We start from the raw sequence: 8,928 nt of genomic DNA on the forward strand, positions 1-8,928 counted from the left end.
CAGCGATTTTATAGGAAGGTACAGGCTTAGAGTAAGGGAGTGTGGGAGGGCTAAGTGCAGTGTAATCATTTAAGCTGTAGGCAACCAAAATCCATTTTCCCAACTGCGACCTGTACGGTTTTCAATTATTCGTGCTGTTTAAACAATTACACATGAACACATTCATGTTACGCATTCTGCATTATTCATCAAATCCAGTGGGGAAAAAAGATTGGATTCACAAGCACAACACTAAATTTCACACCCTCAAATGTGGGAAGGAGGCTGAAAAGTCAGAAATATAAGTAGGCGTAACGGTCAGCCCTGATGTACATTGGAATATTTTAGTGTTTGTACAGTATAATAACTATATTTTGAGTAGTAATTAAGGGTTCCCATTAATGGTCAAGAAACACATTTTTAATCATATTTTTCATAATTACTCGAAGGGTTTTATGCAAGTAACAAAACAGGTTTACATAAACATACAGGCCGGACTAAAGATGCAGTGTACACAAGAGGTGCTACAAAAAAATACAGAAATTTTTTTTTAGTAATAGTTGATCTATAACCATCCAAGGTCGGGAGCCAAGATATTAAAACTAGGTAAAGCTATACACTTATAACAGGTCCCTAAACGGTCCCTATCATGCCTGCGGAAGAATGCATAGGGCTTTCTTTCAGGTGTTTGCAAAGTCACACTTTTGATGGAATGTGCACCATAATACAAATGTTCTGCTATTTTTCAGTTTTAATTAACATCAATATTATATTATAATTCACTTCATAAAAAATCGAACAAAACTTACAAGAGTGAATGATGCTAAATAAAATGGGGATGAATTATATTTTGCACAACTACAAACATTGTACATATAAAAAAAAATTATATTTGGTAGCATTACAGCAAGCATTTCTATAAATATTGAATGTTTGTATAAATAAATAAATAAATAAATAAATTCGGCAACTACAACAGCTGCCAGTTTTTTATTTTGAATTTTTTTTTATGCCTGCCTTACAAAGACTGAATATGCCATGTAGTGCAGTACATGTCACTTGAGAATCAACCACGAAAAAAAACTGATCTGAAGGCAAAATACAAACATATTTGCCTTTCCAACTTTACTCCTGTAGCCTCAATAAAATTCTTTTTACAACTCCTCAACACTCATGCATATTATGATTGTTACAGCCTGAACCGTTATCTAGGCCAGAATTTCTCTCGCACCTTATGACCAATTAAGTCTCAACTAACGGCAATGCTGGTTATTTAGTGTTATTTATAACAAAAATAGTGTTAATGTTATTGTTATTTATTACAAAAATAAAATGTTCTCAGGAATTCTTTGCTCTTGGTCATACATCAGCTTCCACCTTCCTGACCTGAAGAAATATATATGTAATTTTCTTTTTTAAACAAGCTGCAGGTAAAGTCAACCCACGAATCTTCCTCTGTGGTCTAACCCTAATGACATCACCTGCGCATACACGCCTTTAGCATTAAAGGGTTCACTCTGGGGCTCTGTGTGTGTGTGTGCACAATAAAGTTATATCTTATATAACTTTAAGCAGTTTTCTTATCACAGCACATCAGAAAATGCTTACCATTGAAATTATATTGGAATAATGAGCAGTTTTCATTGATTTGCCTCTATTCAATCGCAAGATCCTGTTCATTACTTTCATATGTTTCATGTTCCTTTCTGCTGAATTTTGATTAAAAATAGCTAACTGACAGACCTTTGTATTCTTCCTGAAACTCAAGAATCCATTGCTATTCTGGATAGGACCCACTCCTGGTAGAACCTGGCTGCTGCCCCGCAATGTGATTCGAGGTGCAGCCACTGTAATCCATAAATCATAGGAAGACCATTTCCTTACCCAGAAATCATATGATGCATTTCCATTCGGAGAGAGCTAGAGGATTTTAAAAGCGAGACGACGCATTCTTTCACTGAACACGCTGCTCTGGCTGCATACATTCTAATTCTGGAGCTGTCAACATTTGTTTCTCCAAACAAACACATTTACAACTCCATTAAAATAACAGAAAAAAAGACTGTTTGTCTCTGCAACACTCTTTATGTTGTCTTTTTCAAACTATGGGGCTCAAATTGTCTGACACAGAAAAACTCACTAGTTTACTGCATTGGGTCTGTTTTGACACAGCGCTCCAAATGAGCCAATTTCACAAACCTGTAAGAAATGAAATGATCAGATGATTGTTAATGAAGGAAAATACACTTAAGTGTTATATTTAAAGAATACTCAGATTTCGAGGCTAGTAATAAGATAGGGTGTGCCCATAACATACATTTAAGTGCATTTCCTGACATTTTTGCCTTTGAGACGCAGCACAATTAACCTAATTATAATTATTTATTTTTTTTTATTACTAAAAATAAAGATTTCGGTTATTAAATAGTAAATATATACTACAGCAAATTATAAATAAGCATAAATAAATAGTATTTTCTGTTTACTAAATACCTGTTTATTAAATCCTGCCATTAACAACCTCCAGCTTCATTAAATTTAACTGGGTTCCATGATGAAACATGTTTGCAATTAACTTGTAGATGTTATACAATGAAGACTAATTTAGTCCGAAGCTGCTGTGATTCAATCAGCAATTACTCGGGAGGTTAAAGCAGGTGACATTAGATTGGAACTGTATTCATAGATGCTGGGAAAGAGGGGGAAGGACAGGGGGGTTGAAAGAGCAAAAAAAAAAAAAAATGAAAAGAGAAAGTGGCGTGCAGCAGATGGGAAAGAGCCGAGGGTCAGGACTGTACATTGCTGCTGTTGTTCCTGCAGGGAGATGCCACTGTCATAAAGGATGGATGGATGAGGAAGAGATGGATGTCAGCATCTCTGATAAAATAATGTACCTTTAGGACCTGGGTTATGTAAGACTATTAAGCTGTCATTGTGTGCAAGAGTGCATATGGGCAGATAACCCTTGTTATAATAACCCCCCCCCCCCCCCTCCATTTGGAGAGTTTCCTTTGAATGTGGTCATGCAACCAGTGAGGCTTTATGAAGAAAGCAGTGAGAGAGAGACTCTTCTGCTGCTTTCACTCCTGAGATATATTTAATAAGCACAAGAGCAAGTGAAATGTAGCGCCTCAGCCGGGGCCCTGATTCTGTCAGTGATGTTTTGTAGCAAACACAATGGCCAGTGTGAACATGCCTCGGTCTGTGTTTAGTGCTCGGTTAATGCTTAAAGATGAATTAAAATAACAGGGCTGTGTTTTACTTGCAAGTTGCACAGTAATAACAAGCTGAAAAGTGTTTGTGGGGCCTCAATATAAAATTAGAAAGGAGCAGCCAGTATGGCTTTATGTACATAAGAATTAATTATATGTAAATGAAATTATATGTATATTACTGAAATGACCATGAAGAAAAACTACAAATAAAAAAAATCACAAATTGCCATTTAAAAGCATTTAAACATATTCCACAGTTCGGCCCTCATTGGGAAGCCTTTAAAATGTCATGTTAGAAACCCTGGGTCATTTGGAAATGTTTTCATGTATAACCTTTTAGGAGCAATAAACCATTCGAAGAAACCCAGAAGAACCATGTAGTTTCTTAAACTACACTTTCATTTTTTAGGGCAGAATTTAGCTCTGCCAATTCAGTCAAAAAGCAACTCTAGAGACATGCAAACGTTTACGATAGCAAGCAAGTTGGATTGATAGAACAAGAAATTGCAATTCACTGTACCTCAATTGCAATTCACATTACAGACAGCAGAGGGCCCAAAAAGTTACAAATTGCTCCTTTAACTGCAAATGTCTAGCTCAGTACAATGACTATATATGGTCTTCGACCACACATCTAGAAGCTTCTCAAAAGCTCTGAGCACAAAAAAACTGACAGCATGATCTAAAGTGTAAACATCTTAGCTGAGCCGATCAAAGGAGTACAACTAAAAAAGAGCGATGACCCACTAATAATGGTGAAAGGCAAAGAGACATATTGATTAAGGTGCTCTTCCGCAATGCTACAGAGCCCTCTACTGATTCACACAGCCACTAATGATCTTGTTGGTAAAGTCTTTAATGTGATCACCATCCTGGTAGGCTTGTTCTCACATCAGCTACATGCTAAGCAGAACAATTATTCTGCAGTATAAGTGAGCCATGAAACGTTCTTAAACCCCTTAATATCTGACCACAAAGAAATAAACTCTATTTATTTTACTAAAATGGTACTTTGAAAGCTTTTACAGAATACCATCAAGAGAGGGGAATAAATATGTCAGATAAATAACAGCAAAATAAAAAAGATATATTTATTTGTGCTGAGTTGCCACAAAGAATAAATACCATTTATAGTTGGCTGCTAATTATGCAACAAAATAAATTCTGCTCCCCTGACGGTATTTCTGTGGAAGCTTTTACTTCCTGTTGAGTTGCCTTGTGGGATGCTCTGTCTATATACATTAGTGTAAAATAGGTCAATCGCGGCTAGTTTACACATCTGGCGAGTTCAAATTTTGGACAGACAACCATTCTGCTTATTAATGGATTAAATAAAGAAATAAAGGCTCATGATTTTTCCTGATTCACCCGCCTTTGCCAGTCCATCTGAGACTTACCCACCTACTTACTGTATCTCTCTCTTTCCATCTCCGTGTCGCTCCTTGCTCTTCTTCTAATTCCGGCACATGCATAATTATCTATTCTGATCCCCACAGTTAGAAAAGTCAGTGCTGCGTGCCGTCCAAGCTGCCTCAGCACACGCACCACCGTCTGAATTCAAAACACTTAAACATCCCTGCACATATTACTATGACTGTCCGTCAAAACATCTGTAGCAAATGGACTGCATTTGTAAAAAAAATAATGTGAATTTAAATTAAGGTTGAAAATCCTTATCTGAGGTGGAAATAAGTCAATTAAATAAAATGAAATTCTTCCATCTCGAGATGCCACTAGGAATATAAGTGAAACATGATATACCAAGAATTACAGTCATTTCAGGAGGGAAAATTAAATCAATATTTTCTGTTTTAGTAACACACCTCCTGCTGATGATTTCTATCTACAAGGTATTTTGTTTTATTATTAATGCCATATTCATCTATGTTATATCCTTCACAGTTTCTTTGCCCTGAATCTATTAGTGCTGAACCCCAGAGCCTCATGTGGTATTATAATGAAATCTGCACTTTTGTAAGCTATCTAGCACTAGTTGTTGTATCCTGCTCAAATTTTAAATCCAAACATCTGGATTTCAAAAATTGCACAGAAATGCATGAGGAAACTCTTTTGACCCAAAAAAAAACGTTTTATGGCCGTTATTAGTGATTTCTTTCTTTGGTCACGCCGGTAATTTCGATGAAACGGTCACTACTCAAACACCAATAATTCATGACCTGCCAACCCTGAAACCCTGAGCAATCAAAAATCCTTTCAAAGCGCACAATACTATTACTTACTTACACACACAGACACACAATGAAACATACACACACACACACACACACACACACACACACACACACACACACACACACACACAATCAGTCTTTTCAATGTGCTGATGTTCTAAGGCGTGAAGGTGACAGGACACAATGGTCATAATAGTACATAAATGTAGCACTTAACTCCTTGAGCCATTGGACAGCACAGCAGACACGAGCGATTTGTGCCACTGGTATCAATTGATTTCCTTTTTTTTCTGTGTTTTTTTTATGCTCAGGGCTTTACAACATGCACATCTATACATTGAACAATATTGATTATTTAGAGTGTATCACATAGATAGTGTTGGATAATGTTTAAACCCACTGCACAATTAGGTCTTAAAAACAAACCCAGATATTAAAATAGAATGTTATATTATTAAGTGATTTTTTGTGTATTTTTGCATCATTATGATAATCGAAGTAAAACTTAACTGTGGGTTTTTTAACCTCAAAGATCCACTGTCTCTGGAGAAAGTTCAGAGCTTCTGCTTGGTTATTGATGCAAGGATTTTTGGAAAATAGGACAAAAATAGGCAATGCCAACCAATGTGTTCCCTCCTGCAGTGCGTATTCTTTTATACATGATGTTTTTTACATAATTTAAACATTCACTGTGTGTTTTTTGTTTTTACATACAATAGATTTACTCATTGGTTCAAACTATTTTATGTTTTATCGAGTTAGGTTGCTTAGAAATCCCACTCACAATTCCTTCATTTATCTTCAGAAAACCATGTTATCCTGTTTGAGGTGGATTTCAGCACCACTGGCTATGAGTCACTTCACCAGGAAGCATGTTATTTGAAGTGGAAGGAAACCGGAAAACCCAGAGAAAACCTATTCGGACACAGAAAAATGTGCACAAACAGGACTCAAACCTGGGATTCTGGAGCTGTGAGGATGAAGTGTCTGTATGACAATAGATTGGAGCGATAGACATCTAACATGAAAAAAGATTAGATGGATTTGCTGATCAGATTGATCTGAAAGCTGTATGTATGTTCTGTAATAAAATATGGACTCCCAGCCAGCTACACCACACAAAAACGGCAAAAAAATATAAGTGTATAAACAATTGTTGCATACAGTATAAAACCTGAAATACAAATTTAGGACAGTGAACTGGAAGGCTCTGTGTGATCGTTAGCCAAAATGTAAACACTTGAGAATGTATATTTCTAGTAAAAGCTGAGTGGGACTGAGACGTTAAAATGAGACATATAGTCATTTAGCATAAAGCTGAAATAACCTAAAACCGAAAGAAAACCATTCAAGGGATTTGCTGTAGATAATCACCAGTTAGAAAGTCGCTAATTACTCATCATTTCGGTGGATATTGTGTCCTGGGCGTATCATTAACATACAGAAAACCCAATTAACTAGCTTTTGAGAGCTTCAGAGAACTGTTTTGTTATTTATGCCTGTTTTGTTTTGGCGGTCAAATTACAAATTTAATACCGAAGGGAAAAAAAGTATGAAAAGGAATACAAGATGTTTTTCTTTCACAGCTAGCCTGCTGCCTAGTACTGCTTTTCTTTAAAAGGTCACACAATGTTTTCATGTTTTAGTGGGAGAGAAGAAATATTAAACCAACCCACAGACACCTTCCAAACTCCTGATGGTGATCCAGCACCTATGAAACACACACACACACACACACACACACACACACACACACACACACACACACACCATTCTCCCCATTCTTAAACTAGTTAAAAGAGGTTTTACAGCTCAGAGTGTCACTGACACCTTAATCGTCTCCATTACTCCTCCATTTGAGTGGGAAAGGAACACTCCATATGGACACATAAACACTCTCTCATGTGACTCATTTCTCAAGCTCCAAAACACTAATGTGATCTTACACAACGGTGAAAAGCTCATAAAAGCTCAATATGGCCAAATGTCTCACAGCATTGTTATTCAGATTTACAGTCTGCTAAAATCTCCCAAGCTAAAGCTCTGACAATAATTGCGCCACGCTTATCCATGCCATAGATACTCTAAAGACTATTCTTATCCCATGAAGGGCCCCTCGTTCAGCTCAATCTAAGATAAGACTCTTCAGGACCCTTCTTTGGAACTATCTTCACTCTAGTGAATAATCACCATCAAATCATCGGCATAACCAATGCACAGGAATTAACAGCAAAATTTGATTGGAACTGAAAAATGATTAAAATAATAGAAGTGAAAATTCAGTGAAAATATTCTTCAGGAGTCTGAAATATAAAATCAATTCCAATTGAAGTCCCAATCCTAGTAAAGTGGTTTGGGCTGGATCAGTTAACAGGAGTGGACCAGGCTCCATTTGCTATTAGTGCCCTCAATTTAAGGTGTGAGGTTACGAGTAGCAGCACCATGGCTCCATGACAAATGAGGTACCAGAAAGCAGCTACTCGAGCGTTTGGCTAATACGTCACACCGATATCACTGTCCCAATATAAGATTTATAAGTTAAAAAAATAAATTTGCATCCTTTTCTCAGTCATTAGACTTGCACTGAAGTATATTCGAATAAAATAAACCTAGCGGTGAATTAGTCATCTGTGATCTTCACAGCCTGCTGATAATGAAGTCTAATTAATGCTAAAATCTTGATCACATTACAGTTTTTCTCATTTGCTTTAGAGCATTTCTCGAATCATCCTCAATATTTGCAAACCAGTGAGTACATTCTCAAAACTATTTGTACAAGCAGCACAATATATTGGATTGCTTGCAAAAGCCTGTACTTTTCTCAAAACCTTTAATTCCTCTCTCAAAAGTAAGTATTTGTATGTAGTGTTTAGTCATGTTGTCAGTATGATGCTGCAAAGTTTCAGCATTTATGGATTACAATGATTGAAAATTACACAAGGCTGAATTTCTCCTGTTTGGTATACAGTATATGAATTTCAGCAGCACAAACCTATTTATTTGATTGCATATTTGGTCTATATTGATTTCATGAGATCAGACAGGATTCACACTTTTACTGTACTGTACTAGTGTCTGTTCTTGGTTGGTTGTTCATCCATTTTCAGAAATTGTAGTTCTGTGTTTTGCTCTGTCTGTATACGCTCACCAATTGAAGGTTCATGAGACTCACCTTTGACCTATTTTGGAGAACTAGTTGATTATTGGTTGATCTGATGCCATAAACTCTCCTTCATTAGTGACATTCAAGATTCATCTGCACAATTCATCAATTTAAGAAACATTTACAAATAAAATGTTAAATAGAAATATTAGATGACAGACTGGTTTAACCATTTTGCATTCAATGACTTATGCAATGAACTGATGCTAAGATATTTTGGGGGTTAAGACTATTTAGATGAAACCAGTTAAATATATTTCGTTCAACATGACATAAACAACTGATAATGTAGGGAACAGCAGACAATCGCACACAATCGATTAAATGAATGTAGCGACTTTCAGAGTGTGTGTGTGTGTGTGTGTGTGTGTGTGTGTGT

At 36.4% G+C, this 8,928-nt stretch overlaps 1 protein-coding gene across 3 annotated transcripts in view; it reads right to left on the reverse strand.

Moving 5' to 3' along the window:
- tafa1a (TAFA chemokine like family member 1a) overlaps positions 1–8,928 on the reverse strand; it is a 57,835-nt gene that overhangs the window by 46,832 nt on the left and 2,075 nt on the right. The gene's annotated exons all lie outside the window — the stretch shown is intronic.

This window comes from Silurus aristotelis, assembly GCF_946808225.1.
Source record: "Silurus aristotelis genome assembly, chromosome: 19".
NCBI classification, from domain to species: Eukaryota; Metazoa; Chordata; class Actinopteri; order Siluriformes; family Siluridae; genus Silurus; species Silurus aristotelis.